General features: G+C 44.4%; 2 long non-coding RNA genes across 2 annotated transcripts; both read right to left on the bottom strand.

Moving 5' to 3' along the window:
• Nucleotides 1–2,975: 2,975 nt before the first annotated feature.
• LOC309525378 lies at nucleotides 2,976–6,716 on the bottom strand. Its single transcript, XR_014216199.1, has 3 exons — nucleotides 6,527–6,716; nucleotides 4,953–5,063; nucleotides 2,976–3,454 (listed from the first exon to the last, which is right to left on the bottom strand). It is a non-coding gene; the product is annotated as an uncharacterized lncRNA (long non-coding RNA).
• A 7,690-nt stretch (nucleotides 6,717–14,406) lies between these two features.
• Nucleotides 14,407–16,254, bottom strand: LOC309526831. Its single transcript, XR_014216971.1, has 3 exons — nucleotides 16,024–16,254; nucleotides 15,209–15,316; nucleotides 14,407–14,900 (listed from the first exon to the last, which is right to left on the bottom strand). It is a non-coding gene; the product is annotated as an uncharacterized lncRNA (long non-coding RNA).
• Between the last annotated feature and the right edge of the window lie 951 nt (nucleotides 16,255–17,205).

Raw genomic sequence — 17,205 nt, forward strand, 5'->3', positions numbered from 1 at the left:
AACTCCACATTCTTTGACGTAATTAGTCAATTTGCCATTTTGTCCTGGAGATAGATAGATAAGTGCTTAGGTTGATACCAACTAGTGAATGAAAAGAAATTTACTGAATTAGTCCATAGTCCATATCAAGAGAGAGAGAAAAGCTTTCTCCGCATTTTAAACTTCATTTAAAAATATGCACTTAAATAGAATTTTGAATTTATTTTGCTAAAACTACAAAAACTACTAAAATGTCAACATTAAAATAAAATGAACATTTATGAAAGATACATGTCCAATTTTTTTATTTTTAGTTTTAAACTTATATCTCAGGTCATTCTAGTCCCAGCAGAGAAAAAGGGAGATTGTTGACAGAAAAGACTTACCTGAAAATGTTTCTATCTTCAAGCAGAATGGTCCCATACATGTCTTCTCCTTCGGTTCGCATGGCTTGCCAGGCCCCTTTGAAGAGCACAGTCTGCATTTCACAGCGTCTGTTGTAATAGACAGCATTTCGTTTGTGAAGGGACCAATCAGTATTCAATGTCCAACTAAACTTGCATCTCTGTGTATAGATTAAGAGATGGAAATTGTTTGTGGCAAGCTCCTGTGCCCTGAGACTAGCAACACCTTCCACCTAGACAACTAGACCCTCTTTTCCAAAGATGGCACAATCTGTCCTGCAACTTGCAGTCTTCATGTTTTCATCAGGAGACAGGAGAAAAGCAGCTTCCTTTCACAGGTAAAAGGGAATTGTAAAAGGGATTGTTTCGATTCAGCAGATCCAGTTCTTAAGGTGAAATCCTGAAACTTGGAGCCCATTTCAGGGGAGAGTTCAATTTCCCTTTTGATAATTGTCTGCGTGGTTGCCAAGTCCAGTTGCTGACTGGGCTCATGTAATTTAGGGACTGTGAGCCATGATTTATGTACAGATTTTTATTTGAACACCACCATATATGACGGAGGAGTGGCGGATGCCTGATGCTATCTTACAAGGGTTTTCTGTTCTGCTCCAGGTTTCAATTGTAATAGTACAATGTGCTGAGCCGGTAACTCTAAACCAGCCTGCAGATGAAACACAATGGATGACTTCTGGCCAGCCCATATTCCCGAATCGTTGTGTTAGCAGCTTTCTTTTGTATCTCACTGCTGCTCACAGCGGAATGAATGATGTGCACAGCCATGTGTTTATGTTCTCCATGAGTCATAAATAAGTGGTCCTTTGATATTGCATGTATCTTCAACATGGGACATGGAGAGACAGCAGGCTTGCAAGACAGACTCTGATTCCTGGCAATCCCATGAACAGAATTCATATTTCTTGGAGCCAGATAGCATCCAATATGAGCTGATGCTTTTAATTGGGGAGAGGTGGAAGTTGGATGGTTAAACAGTTGACTGAGGCCCTTTTATTTTGGAATCTGAGTGCAAAGACTTGGCGAAACATACTAATATGGTACGGTTATGTTAATACTTCCAGATGCTGACTGGGCTCATGTGATTTATGTTTGGGATTCTGTTTGAAGACTGCCATATATGATGCAAGAGTGTTGTGCAGAATGGAGGATCTGCTTTGTTGTATTTTTGTCTGTGCTTGCCGGAAGCTGGAGGGAGAGCAGGAGAGGGAGAGGAAGTGCTGCTGAGCACAGACGTCTGTTGCAAAGCATGGAATATGGCCCATACTTTTAAAATAGGCAGGAACAGAAAATATAAGGTACAGGGATTTCTTGTGTGATCAAGATACAAAAATTACACAGGAACCAAAACAGAACACAGACCACAACTTCATTTTTAAACTTTATTGAAGGAAAGCATTGTTGCGTAAGGTACAACAAATATTGCAAGCTACTATTCTCGCATTTGTTCTGCATGCAAAACAGGCAGTAATTTTAAGTATTATTATAGATCTCTATCTTGATTGGCCACCTAGAACTCCCTCCAGTCCAAACTACTTAAAAGCCTTGCTTTGTTCCAATTACACGGCAATGGTCAGGAAAGAGAAAAGGGAACATTTGAGCTCTACAACCAGGGAGGGGTTGGGAAGAACAGTGACCCATGAGCTCCAGGAAGAGATGAATTAAGAATCTGATGGGCATGACCTAGGAGAGTCTGGATGGAAGTGGCTCCAGCCTCCCCCCTGACCATCCTGACTGTGAGTATTGGTTGGGATGCTCTAACAAGGCAATTAAGGACTGACTTTGAGACATTTGAAGGCAGTCCTGTATCGAGAAGTTTTCAATGTTGGATGGTTTTATGTATTTTTATATTCTCCTGGAAGCTTCCCAGAGTCTACAGGCCCAGGGTGTGCAGCCTTCCTCTGCTCAAGTGAGCTACCAATTAAGGAGGTCACACAGTGGAATGAGATATAATCAGGCCACAACTTTATTGACTACAGATGAAGTAGTTTGCCTATAGGCATTGGGTAAGCATTTATTTCCAGTCTGCCTACCGGAAATGACATCAGGGTCAACCCGGCAGTGGGGATTCCCATGACTTACATCAAATAGGGGGATCTCCACAGGGATCCCTACCCCTAAGAATGCTGAGGCCCAAGCCCCTCCCCCCATCTGGGCAAAGGGACAGAAGCAACTCCATCACATGCCTCTTTAACAGGATACCCTATTTCTGGAGGGGAAGGCCAGGGTACAACCCCCCCTCCAACCAAGGCTAAGGCTACCCAACGCCTAAACCACCAAAGTTGTGACGATTGCTACAGGATTAGGCAAAACCTCCAGATCATAGCCAATTCACCAGGTAGGCAAATTCCTACCGGGCACCAACAATACAGCGACCACCACAGCCATAGCCAGGTCAATTCAATTTGTAAATGCAAAATGGGTGGGTTGATCCACCGAAGAATGCTAGACATCAGGGGCTGGCGTGGGCTGTTTTAAATCCCCCCGGAGTAGACCTGCAATTGGCCCATTTGGCAGGCTGATGAAGAGCAGGATTTCAAACCAGGAGTATGAGCCGAAGGGGGTACCTAAAAGGGGGTAAACAGACATCTGGGGCTACACATTTAAGATGAGTGGGGATGAATTTATTATTATTTTTGTGTTATGGTTATTGTTATTACTACTATTACTATTATCACCAGTGGTGTACTAGTGGTGGCAGTGGTAGAATCACAGTCTTGGGGTGGGGTTTCTTGCTTTTCTGTGTTTGCTCTGTCATTTGAATTGGAATGGCAGAAGGAAGACCAGACATCCGTCAAAAGCAAAGGATATGAAATGTTCTAATATTATGTTTTTCAAAGGAGAAAGTGAAAGAGAAGGAGAAAGATTGGCTACCCACCCTTTACCATGAGGTTTCTGGATGGGTTAAAACAATAGAAGAATAGAACAGTAATATCAGTCAAAACACATGTCAGTTTCACAGCATTGTACTTTAAGTTCCTCTCCCCTTTGCGTTCCGCAGAATTCTTTATTCTGAGCTTTGCCACAAAATTTCAAGGTCTGCAACTCCTTATTTGGACCTGGCGAGAGAAAGAGAAGTGCATATGTTGATACTAACTAGTGAGTGGAGTCCATAGTTCATACCAAAAAAGAGACAACCTCACAGCACATTGAAATAAACTCCATTTTAATCTCCATTACAAGTGCATACCTAAAACTGATTTTTCCCCCATGCTAAAACTACTAGTGTCAACATTAAAATAAAATTAAGTTAAAACATGCGCAAAATACATCGCCACATAAAACAAACCCTTAAATCTCAGAATTTCCACCACTGTTGTCTAAAATAAATCCTAAATACCTTTCCTTCAGACTGAAAAATAGGCTACTTTCCAAGTGACATGCCAGTTAGTTCCTTGAAGCAGAAACCTTACTTTCCTTGTTCCTCGCCAACATTTCATCATCTTAAGCAAGGTCCCTCTATGTAATATGGCTTAATATAAGACTATAGCTGGCATTTAAGACTCTAATGAAGCAGCTTTTCCAGTACTGCTGGAAGACTGTTGCCCAGTCTGTCTTGCTGTGATATGTCCATGAATCTCCCCAGCTGCAAAATTTAATTCATGTGTTCAAAATGGAGCTGGGGAAAAGCTTTCTAATACTTTTTTTCATGGGAAATGCTTGGTATTTTTCATATTGCTGCTGCAACTTTGCACTTGCCAAGCAATGCCCAATATTTGGCAGCTCTGTCAATTTGTCTATTAACCACTCTGTTAAAAGGTGTTACTATTAGAGATTACCGCCCACACACTTCTGCTGCGCTTTTCTGCTTGTGTGGCGGCACCTCGGTAAAACCACTTCTTACTGTTTGTAGCAGAATTTTCCCCAGAGGCAGAGGACAAGAACAGGAGTCATACTCAAATTCACAGTCAAGAGCTTCTTTATTGCTTGACTGGTTGCACAAGCATTTCTGTTACTCTTATGTACAAGCTATTTACATTCCTTCTTTATCTCTCCAGCACAGTATAATTTCAGTCCATTAATTAACAATCTTGACACAGCAAAACTCACAGTATCAGCAGCACATATTGTCTTCCTCCCCACCTCGTTGTTGTTGGGCGTACTGATGGTGTGTGATTTCCTGGTGCAGAAATTGCAACTGCAGCTTCCTCCCTTCATTTGCACCTCCAGCTGACACCAATGAAGCCTAGAGTACCACTACTATACACTAAAGAAAATTCTGGAACCCTCCTTAAAGCTTCCAGGAACTTTTGTCTGTTTCTTAAAGAATGTTTGCCTAACAGTTACTCCTTACATTACCAAGTGAATTCAGTCGCAGTCTCTATAGAGTTGGACGAGCCTGCTGTATAGGGAAGTTTTTAAAATGTTTAATGTTTTATTATGTTTTTATATCTTTTGGAAGCTTCCCAGAGTGGCTGGGGCAACCCCGTAAGATGTGTGGGGTATAAATAATAAAATTGCCATTGTGGAATGGGATATTCCCATTTTCATCAGAGAAATGAAGAGGTTACCAGAGCATAGAATAGGCAAGTCATAGTCACAGAAAGGCCTTCTTACCTGCCAATCTTTCTGTCATTACACAGAATAGCCCCGTACATATCAAATCATTTGGTTTACATGGCTTGCCAGGACCAGTTGACGTGCATTTTCTGCATTTCACAGCATCTGCTGTAGGAGGCACAAAAATTTGTTTTATTGTTTCTTCCTGAAAGCATTGAAAGCATCACCTTCACCCATTGGTCACTAAATCTGGGGCTTCATTAGGAGGTAGACGAGGGGTCTGAAGCCCCAAGAACTCCTACCACTTTCCTCATTTATATTAATTTTCTTTCCTGGATGTACTGCAAAGCATTGTACCAAGTGAGACCCCCTTTTTTTTTCATTTGTGGAGGAACCAATTGATTTTCAGTCTCCCAACCCATAAAATCCTATAGGCACCCATAGCTGTCAGAATAGATCCTAGAGCAGTAGGATTTTTTCCCCCATCAGAAAGTCTGACCAAATTTACATCTCTGCGGATGGGGAAACTCTATGCAGATTCCTAGCATGCTCCTGTGCCCTTAGTCTAGCAACACATTAAACCCAGACAAGGGAATCCTCTATTTTCCAAAGATGGTGCTCCCAATGAGCTCTAAACTATTGGGCTCCACTTTTAGACCTGGCAGAAACAGGTGGAATATACGCCCATTGGTCATATTCAGTGCACTCATGACGTTAGTGAAAGGATTGTGCCTTTGCAACAGAAGTTCTCCCTTTCACTCCTCCCCAATGCCTGCTTCGTATCATGCCCAAATTTTCCTCCGGCAGTTTGGGGAATGCACTGAATAGATTTAGGGCCTACTCAGGAGGTGGAGGGAAGTCCCATTGTGAAGGCACTAATGGCAGAACGTATTTAATGTTACATGAGACATTTTCTCTCCAACCATACACATATAAAAGGTAAAGGACTCCTGAACAGTGAAGTCGATTCAAAGGCGATGATGGGGTACGGTGCTCTTCTTGCTTTCTGGCATTTGTCCACAGACAGATTTCAGGGTCATGTGGCCAGCAGGACTAAACCACTTCTGTGGCAATGGAACACCGTGACAGAAGCAAGAGCGCATGGAAATGCCATTATCCTTCCCATCACTATGGTATCTATTTATCTACTTGCACTGGCATGCTTTTGAACTGCTACGTTGGCAGGAGTTGACAGCGAGCAACGTGAGCCCACCCCGTCATGGGGATTTGAACCGCCAACCTTCCGATTGGCAAACCCAAGAGGCTCAGTGGTTTAGACCACAACACTACCCACATCCTACAGATATACCAGATGTTGGGCAGCCTGATTCACTCCTACATACATACATACAGAGCTGCCTTCCAGCATTTCAAGCTACCGGTCCATTTTGCCCCATTATTGTACCGACTCTCTTCTCCTTAAATTTTTCGACTGGAGATGCTAAGGGATTAACCTGGGGCTTTCTGCATGAAAAACATGCACAATAACACTGAATTATTGCAGACCTATGGCAGAAGGCATTTCCCCCCACCACCCCAAAGTATATCTCTCCGGCTACTAATAGAGTCAACCTATGTAAAACAGTAGCTGCTTCTTCTTTTACCTCTTCTGGGATGGGGGTAATACTTACCTCCACTCCTGAGGCAAAGAAGAAAGCAGAATGTAAGTAGCCAGACCTGAAGCAGACGTGCCCTTCGATTACCAAGAAACAAGCTCTGCTCCATTGGAATGCCTTTTGTATGGAGAGAGAGCTTTGGAAGGCTAGCAGCTGAGAAACCGCAGGTTTCCAGGCCAGGCAGGAACACACTGTTCAGTCTGAGGAGCCGAGTTCAAGACATCCATTATATAAGGCCGAAAGGAACTTTCTTGGCTTCTTGCCTCATCCTGGTGGCCTTGAAAGGTCCCAGGAGCCTCTGGCAATATCCTGGGTTGACAGTGAAGAATAGCAAGGATGAAGGCAGTGGTTGCCTTGGGCCATTTCACGCACAAAGAGCTGGTTGTTAGGACAAATCCAAATGGGCTGAGGGATCAGCTGAATGCTGCACAAAACGTCCCAGATCTCATCTTTTGTGGAAGAATTGCTTGCTCCTTTCACTGGGTTCCCTGATCAGCTCTGGGTTTCAATTGTGACACGAAGATGTTTTGAGGAACCAATACTCAAATAGCCTGCCTTCTGGCTTGATCATCCATATTGCTAGAAAGTTCTGTTAGAAGGAGCTCACAGCAGTATGAAAGGTGTGCACAAGTCTGTTTCTCTGTCCACCTTCCGTGAGTGATACATGGTGAAGGAATGATCACCGGGTGGGAAGCACACTTCCACCTGCCGGGTGTGGAGCACACTTCCACCCGCAGACAAAGCCACAGCTGTCTGAACATCATGCCTTCTATCTAACCTTTGCTCTCTTAGTGGTCTGCTGTGCCCTGTCTGTGACCTTTGTCTCCTTCATCATACATGGTTCAAGGGGGAAATGATGCAGTGGAAACAGGTGCCAAAATAACTTTGTACCACCCCTCGATCTCAGGATTGGAAGATGTGTAAAGGTCACAGTCCAAAATCTATCTAACTGGTTTTGCATATTGTGCTAATAAAAAGAGCTTCGGCAGAGCTAGCTGACAGCTTGCTTATGCACAGCTCACCTGCATTACCAACTCCTGCCTCGTGTCCTTCACTTTCCATAGTCCTTTAATATTGCATCCATCTTAGACCATGTTACGGAAAAGGAGCAATGCGGCAGCGAGCCGCAGCTGGCTGGAAAGCAAAACAGGAAGTGAATGTTTGGGACTGTGCCGTGGGAACGAAGGGGCAGTCTATTCACTGTGCTGAGCACTGGATGTTAGCTCAGAGTGTCATTTGACCTGTACTGGAAGTACAGGGGTGGAGTTTGTCTCTCTGCTGTTGGTGTTTGGAGAGTGCAGACGCGTTTCTCTGTACTGGTGCAAAGACAGAAATAAAGGCATGTAAATACATTTTTGTCTGTCTCTTTCCCCTCCCTGGGGGGGAGCAGGGAGCAGGGAAGAGTGGTGTGTTCTTCTCACGCTTGAGGAGGATCGCCGATAGTGACCTAGCCTGTATCCTGCCGGGAAACGCAGACGGGGAGGTCAACAAGGAACTCAAGCCGGGTGCCTGGAGAGTGGCCAGTTTCTCCTGATAAGGCTTGATTCCAACATCTGGTAGCAATCGCCGATGGTTCTGATCCATGGAAATCTGCAAGAGAGGTTGATGGATCGTTCTTCCTCCTCTGCACCAAGGGAAGGAAGATAAAGCTTCGTGCAGCTGGAAGCTACACAGACAGCTGGGCATCAAGAACGTGAATGCCGAGCAACGGAGCCCCAAAGGTATGGTGAATTTATGGCTGTAAAGTGAACGCGTGAAGAAGCAATCTTTGGTTCACTGAAGTGTCTGCGTTTGAGAGAAACCAGCACTGGGATAAGACAGCCGAATACCTCGCATACCTAGATAAGATAACACTGGTATGCACAGTTGCTAAGCAACGAGAAGTCAGTGAAGTGGAGTGGAAACTTACTGACTGGGGGCTGGAACACGGAGTGTGTTTTGTCTACTTCGCTGTTCTTTGCAATGACTTTTAAGCAGCTTGCGGTTTAACTGCCAAGTGGAGAAGGCAGTAAACAACCAAGAGTGACTCTTGGAAATTACAGGTTCGAGAGTGAGAGCTGAGGCTTGGATTCAAAATGGATGCCAAGAAGGGGGGAGGCTTACCTTACCCACCTCCACTGACTAATGGCAATTATTCATCTTGGTCTATAAAGATGAAAGCCCTGCTACAGAATCAGAGGATTTTTGGCGTGATTGAGAACCCCATCCCTGCAGCACCAACGCCAGGTTGGAATTCACAGAATGTGAAAGCCAGGACGGCTATAATTCTGTGTGTCTCGGATGACCAACTCGTGCCTATCCGGAATTTAGAGAACGCACGAGAGATTTGGGAGACACTGCGTAGAACACATCAGAGAGATGCTGGTTCTTCAGCGTTGCTGCATTTTGAAAAGCTGACCAATCTGAGGCTTGCGCCTGATGGTGATGTACAAGCGCATTTGACAGAGATGAAGTTCCTGCGCCAGCAGATGGCGGAACGCAATTTCCCTCTGCAGGAGGAGATATTCTGCTTCATGATTATAAACAGCCTAAATCGGACTAATAAAACGGTTGCTAGTCAGCTTGGTTCCCTACCAGCCGCGCACCTCACGGCGGAGAGACTGTGTGCCGTGGTTCTGAATGAACAAGACCGCCTTGCTGCACTGCATGTGAAGAACAGGGGGAGGGAGGCACGGAGTTCTGACTCCCCCACTGCTGTTGCTACTGAAGAGCAGGCTGTAGCTTGGAACATTGTCCGATGTTACAATTGTGGACATACTGGGCATCTTCAGCGGAACTGTAAGAAGCCACGTGAGCAGAAAGGAGCCAAGGGGAGCTCTGCAAAGCCTGAGGCGTCAGGCAAAAGTCGTACCAAGTCCCAGGTGAAACCTGCAAAGGCTTTGATGTCAAAAGGAACCACACCAGAAGTGGAGAACACATTTGTCATTGACACGGGTTGCACGAAACACATGACGCCACACAGAAGTCTGTTTTCGACGTTTAAGAAGCGAAGCTTCACTGTGAAGCAAGCCAACGGTCAGGAGCTGGAGGCGACCGGGTTTGGAACTGTGTATCTTGAGAGTCTGAATTTGACTATTAACAATGTGCATTTGGTTCCTGAGTTAAAGTTCAATCTGCTGATTGTTTCGCAGATTGCAAAAAAGGACTGAAATTGTCCTATGATAGTGAAAGCTGCAAGATCTTCAAAGATGGAGAGCTGTATCTTTCTGCCAGAGAGAAAGATGGACTGTATTTGTTGACTTTTGATCAAAGTGATTACATGAAATGTAATTCATCTGATTCTAACATGATTTCTCTCGCAGGTGTGACGAAAGATGCCAGGAAGGTGACCAGGGTCGACAGCGCATTTCAGCGGGTGTATGCTGATGTGATTGGTCCTCTAGCACCATCTAGAGGCAATGCAAGATATTATCTTCTGTGTGTGGATTATTTCTCTCATTATGTGTGGGTATTTATGTTAGAGAAACCACAAGAAGCCTTAGAAAGGTTTAAAGAGTTTTGTGACAAGGTTAAGAATGTGCATGATGCTAACATTGATTGTCTTTTCACAGATGAAAAGCCAGTTTTTCTTTTACAGGATTTTCAGGAGTTCCTGGATGAGAAAGGGATAAGGCACAAGGTTGCTGTTTCTGCGGAAGCATGGAACAGAAGTGTCTGTGTATGGGTGAACAAAGAATTGCAAAAGGGGATGAATGCACAATTGCTGAGTTCACATTTGCCACATGAGTTTTGGGCGGAGTCGTTAATGTCTTATTGTCACACGTGGTTGAGAAAGGTTTCAAAAGATTTGGGAAGTTCTCCTTTTGAGAAGCTGTTCCATATAAAACCTTCTGTTGCCCATTTTAAGGTGTTTGGGTCTCATGTGAGAACAGAAGCTCCAGGTGGAGTAAAGAATGCCAGAGGCATTTTTGTGGGATATGAGAAGGGTCTCTACAGAGTAATTTTGTCTGAATCTGGTCAGGTGATTCTCACAAAATTTCTAGAGTGCTCCTGGACAGGAGAGAGTAATGGTTCACACATTTCCCACTGAGGACAATTCAGATGATGATGATGATTTTACTGATTACAGTGGTACTGAAAATTACAGTGATAGCTCACAGAGCTCAGTTGACACAGTCATTGAGAGGAAATCTCACACAATGGATAGGCCTTCACAAATGAAGGAAGAACCACTGTTTACTATTGGAACTGGTTCTCCAAAGAGTCCTGAGACTGAACCAGTGAGCAGAGAGGATCAGCACCTCATACACAGGTCTGAGAGAGATACAAAGGGTGTACCACCCAAGAGGTATTCAAAAGAGTTTGCTAACTTAGCTGTTGCATGTGTTACTATTGTTAACAACCCAAGACAGGTTGAAGCTGTGTCTAAGTCAGAGCTGGCTGGAAAGCAAAACAGGATGTGAATGTTTGGGACTGTACCGTGGGAACGAAGGGGCAGTCTATTCACTGTGCTGAGCACTGGATGTTAGCTCAGAGTGTCATTTGACCTGTACTGGAAGTACAGGGGTGGAGTTTGTCTCTCTGCTGTTGGTGTTTGGAGAGTGCAGACGCGTTTCTCTGTACTGGTGCAAAGACAGAAATAAAGGCATGTAAATACATTTCTGTCTGTCTCTTTCCCCTCCCTGGGGGGGAGCAGGGAGCAGGGAAGAGTGGTGTGTTCTTCTCACGCTTGAGGAGGATCGCCGATAGTGACCTAGCCTGTATCCTGCCGGGAAACGCAGACGGGGAGGTCAACAAGGAACTCAAGCCGGGTGCCTGGAGAGTGGCCAGTTTCTCCTGATAAGGCTTGATTCCGGCAGTTCAAAGACATAGGACCCGGAAACAAAAGCAGGTGAGCCCATGTCATACATGTGCCTCTTGATGGATTTTTGTGGCTCCACAGCATTGGTTATAGATGCCAGTTTAACAAGTTATCAGTTGGTTTGTGTGGTAAAGTATCAATTTACCACCATCAGCTGAAGGGCAGGTTTTGCTACCACTGTTCCCAAGGGCAGTGATTGCCTTTCCTCTGATTGGAATGAATGACGACTCTTCACGTGCAGGGGAGTAGGTCAAGTGTTGCAGTTGAGAGATCTATGGGCAGAAGGTGAAATCTGTTCTCTGACTTTTGACTGCTATACCCAGGATGCCCCTAGTTAGAAAACCCAATCTTGCTCTAGATAGAAAAATCTGGTAATAACTAGTAGCAACTGGTCAGCTTCTGAAAAAAAAACCAAGTTGCTTGGCTTGAGGAACCAGGTTCAACATAGCCATTATATAAAGCCAATAGGAACCTTATTAGCATCTCAGGGCACCTGATCCTGATGGGGTTGGTGGGTACCAGAAGCCTCTGGAAACATGCTGGGGTGTCTGAGGAACAACAATGATGTGGGGAGTGTAGGTACCACTCCAACAGGAAGGTAAACGGCATTTCCATGTGCTGCTCTGGTTTGGGTGTTCTGTTGCACCAGGAGTAGCTTAGTCGTGCTGGCCACATGACCCAGAAAAACTATGGACAAACCCCGGCCCCCTCGGCCTGTAAAACAAGATGTGCGCCGCAACCCCAGATTCGTCTGCGACTGGACTTAACTGTCAGGGATCCTTTACCTTTACCTTTACCTTTACCTTTACTATTATTTAAGGCTAGGAGGAACCTTCTTGGCTTCTTCTCTCATGCTGGTAAGCTTGAACGGTGCAAAGGTAAAAGGTAAAGGACCCCTGGACGGTTAAGTGCAGTCAAAGGGAGCTATGGGGTGCAGTGCTCATCTCGGCTTTCAGGCCGAGGGAGCTGGCGTTTGTCCCCAGACAGCTTTCCGGTGCAACAGGAAACCGTGGAGCGCATGGAAACGCTGTTTACCTTCCTGCTACAGCGGAAACTATTTATCTACTTGCACTGGCGTGCTTTTGAATTGCTAGGTTGGCAGGAGCTGGGACAGAGCAACAGGAGCTCACCCTATTGGCAAACCCAAGAGGCTCCATGGTTTAGACCACAGCACCACCGCATGAAGCCTCTGTGAATATGCTTGGGTGGCCCTGAAGAGGAACAGGGATGTGGGTAGTAATTCCTTAAGATGTTAGGTGCATAATGTACTGATTTTTCAGAAAAATCGAAATGGGCTATACAGAATGTCCCAGGCTTCTATGAGCACCTGATGCCAGAGTAGAGTTTCCCTCAGCCAATAAGGGCCTAGCGGCATATTTCCCCAGAACTAATGTGAATCCCCCTTGTGCCACAATAGTACGTTTTTGCTGTTCCCAGTGGTCCCATAAACCTAAGGAATAATAAAATACTTGCTTCTAAAAAATTGTTAATCACTTTATCTTGCCCAGGGAAATCCAAATATTGGTAAGTGTTCTTTGTGTTTAGTCAATCAGCCAGCTACAAATTCACCTAACCATAGTATCACCTAGTCCACATCTTACCAACTTCTCCTCAAAACTATCACTGAGGACTTTGTTTGTTTTCCATACTCTGTGCATTGGTATAGGGACAACTAAGACCATTAGTAATTCCCTCCAGCTGCTTCCTTCTTTTGCTTGCTTGCCCTTTAGTAGGTTTCTCAGTTTCCTGTGCATCCATGAAGCTCCAGCACCCAACACCAGTTGTACTTTCTCATTAAAATTCCCTCAGTCTTGAGGAAAGGAAAAGATAAGGTACAGTGATTTCTTTTGTGTTCGAGTTACAATAATTACACAGGAACCAAAATAGAATACAGACTGCAACTTGATTTTTAAACTTCATTGAAAGAAAGCATGATGGTTTGCATGATGGTTGCTGCTGTCAAGAGCAGGTTTTTGTCTGTGTTTGCATACATTTGGACACCATTTTGAAGCCAGATGACAGACTGGAAGCAAAACAGAATACAGACCACAAGTTCACTTACAAACTTTATTGAAAGAAAGCATTGAAGCATCCAATAAAACAATATCACAAGGTATTATTCTTACGTTATTCTGCATGCAAAACTAGCAGTAATTTTAACTGTTATTATTGAACTCTATCGTGACTGGCCACCTAGAACTCCCACCAGTCCAAACTACTTAAAAGCTTTGCTACGTTCCACTTGCATTGCAATGTTCAGGAAGGACAACAGAGAACAAACTCTCTCTGCCCAAGAAGCCTTGGAGGAGCAGGGTTCCATGAGCTCCAGGAAGAGAGGAATTGAGAATCTGATGGACAGGGTCCAGGAGAAGCTCCAGCTCCTTACCTGACCATCCTGGCCGTGAGTATGGGATGGGATGCTCTAACAAAGCAATTAAGGGCTGGCCAATCAGGACTGCTCCCAGAGTTAGGTTGCATGCTGTTCTGCAAAATGTAAAATCACAGCCTAGGCATGGGATTTGTTGCTTTCCTATGGTTGTTTAGAGATCACAGAGTTTTGAGTGCAAGACTGAGAGCAGTGAGGGAGAATATTGGTGTGAAAAGAGGTTTTTCAAAAATTGGTGCCCTAATCTGAAACAAAACATTGCAATCGGTTGGGGTAGATGCTTCTGCTCCAGAGCATGGAAGCACCACCCAAGTTTGTACTTGTATTTGCTTTCAATGAACCTTGTCAGGTTAGTATATTTGATAACATCTTCTGTGATTTGCCAAGTTCAAGCAGGGATTGGCGAGTGATAAAGAGGCATGTCTATCAACTCTCCAAGGAACGTCCCACCCCACCCCAGTACCCAAGTCAATTATGCACTTTTGCGTGGGGAAGTTACTTTTCAAACTATCAGACAGTGAAGGAGTGCATAAATGAGTGAGCACAAATGAGTGGTCCTCCTCCCGGGAGCAGGAAGGAGAAATGAATCATAGAATCATAGAGTTGGAAGAGACCACAAGGGCCATCGAGTCCAACCCCCTGAATGAAGTTGTGAACTGAATGAGTGTTTGATTAACAAGTATGGATAGCCAAATTGGGGGTTTCCTGTGCTCACAGAGACTTCCCAATGCACTTAGGGTGCTGGAAAATCATTGGTCTAAGATGTATGGCAGCCCTGCACAAATACAGAAGACTCCCCAGGTCACACAGTCAGCCACCATTTTGTGGAGGACGATGAGGCTGTTGGGTGTGGAATGTCCCCTGAATGTGATTTTTGGACGTGGCATCAGAATATTTGTGTAGGGCTTTTGTCTGTCATTTGACTTCAATCCATTGAAAGGAAAGGATATGAAATCTTCTAATATTACGTCTCTCAAAGGAGAAAGAGAAGGAGAACGATTTGTTACCTACCCTTTTACCATGAGGTTTCTGGATAGGGGTAAACAACTTAAGAATAGAATGGTAAGATCAGTCAAAACATAAATCAGTATGGCAGCATGCTACTGTCTTTTTCACTTTCCCTGGCATCACTTTTCCACAGAATTCTTTCCAACTGTCAGCACCACATTCTTTGACATAAGTAATCACTTCACCGCTTTGACCTGGCGAGAGAAAGAGAAGTACTTATGTTGATATTAAATAGTGAATGAAGAGAATTTTGCTGAATTAGTCCATAGTTTGTATCAAGAGATACTCTACATCAAAGTAAATTACATTTTAGACATCATTTTAAAATGTGCACTTAAACAGAATTTTGAATTTATGCTGCTAAATGTCAACATTAAAATAAAATAAAGTTAAAACTTATGAAAGATACATGTCCTTTAAAAAAAAAACAACCGGCCCTTAAATCTCAGGTCGTCCTAGTCCCAGCATAGAAAAAGGAAGGATGTTGACAATAAATACTTACCATAAGTCTCTACCATAATACAGAATGGTCCCTCACATGTCTTCCCCTTTGGTTCACATGGCTTGCCAGGACTAAGTGACTTGCATTTTCTGCAGTTCACAGCATCTGCTGTAAGAGACAGCATTTCATTTGGGTAGGAACCAACCAATATTCAATGTCCTAAACCACCAAAATCCTGCTGGCACACATAGCTGTCAGAATCGATCCCAGAACAGCAATAGAATAATGCTTTCCCCCTTGGAAAGTGAGACTAAATTTGCATTTCTGTGTATAGATTAAGAGATGGAAATTGTATGCAAATTTGTGGCAAGCTCCTGTACCCTGAGACTAGCAACTCCTTCCACCTAGACAACTAGATCCTCTTTTCCAAAGATGGCACGATCTGTCCTGCAGCTTGCTATGTTCATGCTTTGATCAGGAGCCAGGAGAAAAGCATCTTCCTCCCTCTGGTAAAAGGGAGGCTGAACTCTACCCTGAAATTGGCTCAAAGGTACAGAATTCCACCTTGAGAACTGGCTTTAACCTAGAAGTTGCTGAATTACAACTTATCACTAAACTGAAAACTATGTATAGACCTCATCTTAATAGAGATATTGGATTCCTGTCTCATTACATATGCTAATCATCTGCATACTATCCCTTGCTTTTTTCTGCAGGATGAACTGCAGTCATTAACAGTCGTCAACAGGCTTACCAAACCCATTGAGTCAATCACCCACCTCCTACTACCCTCCTGAGAAAAACCCCTCCCCACCCTCCCACTATATGTAAGGGTCAGGTGACTTCAGCGACTGGTGGGTGGGGACCATACTTACCTCCAGTCCTGAAGCAAAGCAGAACACAGAACGTAAGTAGCCAGACCTGAACCAAACGTTGGCCGCGGTTCTCAAGAAACAAGCTCTGCCCCATCGGAAAACCTTCTTGTATGAAGCCCTTTTGCTTTCGAAGGCTGATAGCTGAGAGACTACGGGATGGCAGGGCAGATCGGTTTTAGTTGCTCAAGCTCTGGTCAGGAACACGCTGCTCAGTTTGAGGAGCCAGGTTCTAGATATCCATTATATACGGCTGGGAGGAACCCTCTTGGCTCCTCGCCTCATCCTGATGTCCTTGAAAGGTCCAAGGAGCCTCTGGCAATATCCTGGGGTCACTCTGAAGGGTAGCGGAGAGTGAAGGCGACGGTTGTCTTGGGCCCTTTCAGGCATAAAGTGCTGATTGTTAGGACAAATCCAAATGGACTGAGGGATCAGCTGAATGGTGTACAGAATGTCCCGGACCTCAGTAGATGCCTGATGCTATCTCATGAGGGTTTTCTGTCCAGCTCCAGGTTTCAATTGTAATAGTACAATGTGCCGAGCAGGCAACTCTCAACCAGCCTGCAGATGAATAATAATAATAATAATAATAATAATAATAATAATAATAATACTTTATTATTATTATTATTATTATTATTTATATCTCACCATCTGGCTGGGCTTCTCCAGCCACTCTGGGCGGCTTCCAACAAAATATTAAAATACAGAAATGCATCAAACATTAAAAGCTTCCTTAAACAGGGCTGCCTTCATATGTCTTCTAAAAGTCTGGTAGTTGTTGTTCTCTTTGACATCTGGTGGGAGGGCGTTCCACAGGGTGGGAGCCACAACCGAGAAGGCCCTCTGCCTGGTTCCTTGTAACTTGGCTTCTCGCAGTGAGGGAACCACCAGAAGGCCCTTGGCACTGGACCTCAGTGTCTGGACAGAACAATGGGGGTGGAGATGCTCCTTCAGATATACTGGAACGAGGCCATTTAGGGCTTTAAAGGTCAGCACCAACACTTTGAATTGTGCTTGGAAACATACTGGGAGCCAATGCAGGTCTTTCAAGACCAGTGTTATGTGGTCTCAGTGGCCGCTCCCAGTCACCAGTCTAGCTGCTTCATTCTGGCTTAGTTGTAGTTTCTGGGTCACCTTAAAAGGCAGCCCCACGTATAGCACATTGCAGTAGTCCAAGCGAGA

Source organism: Podarcis vaucheri, assembly GCF_965113315.1.
Source record: "Podarcis vaucheri genome assembly, chromosome: 2".
Lineage (NCBI taxonomy): Eukaryota > Metazoa > Chordata > Lepidosauria > Squamata > Lacertidae > Podarcis > Podarcis vaucheri.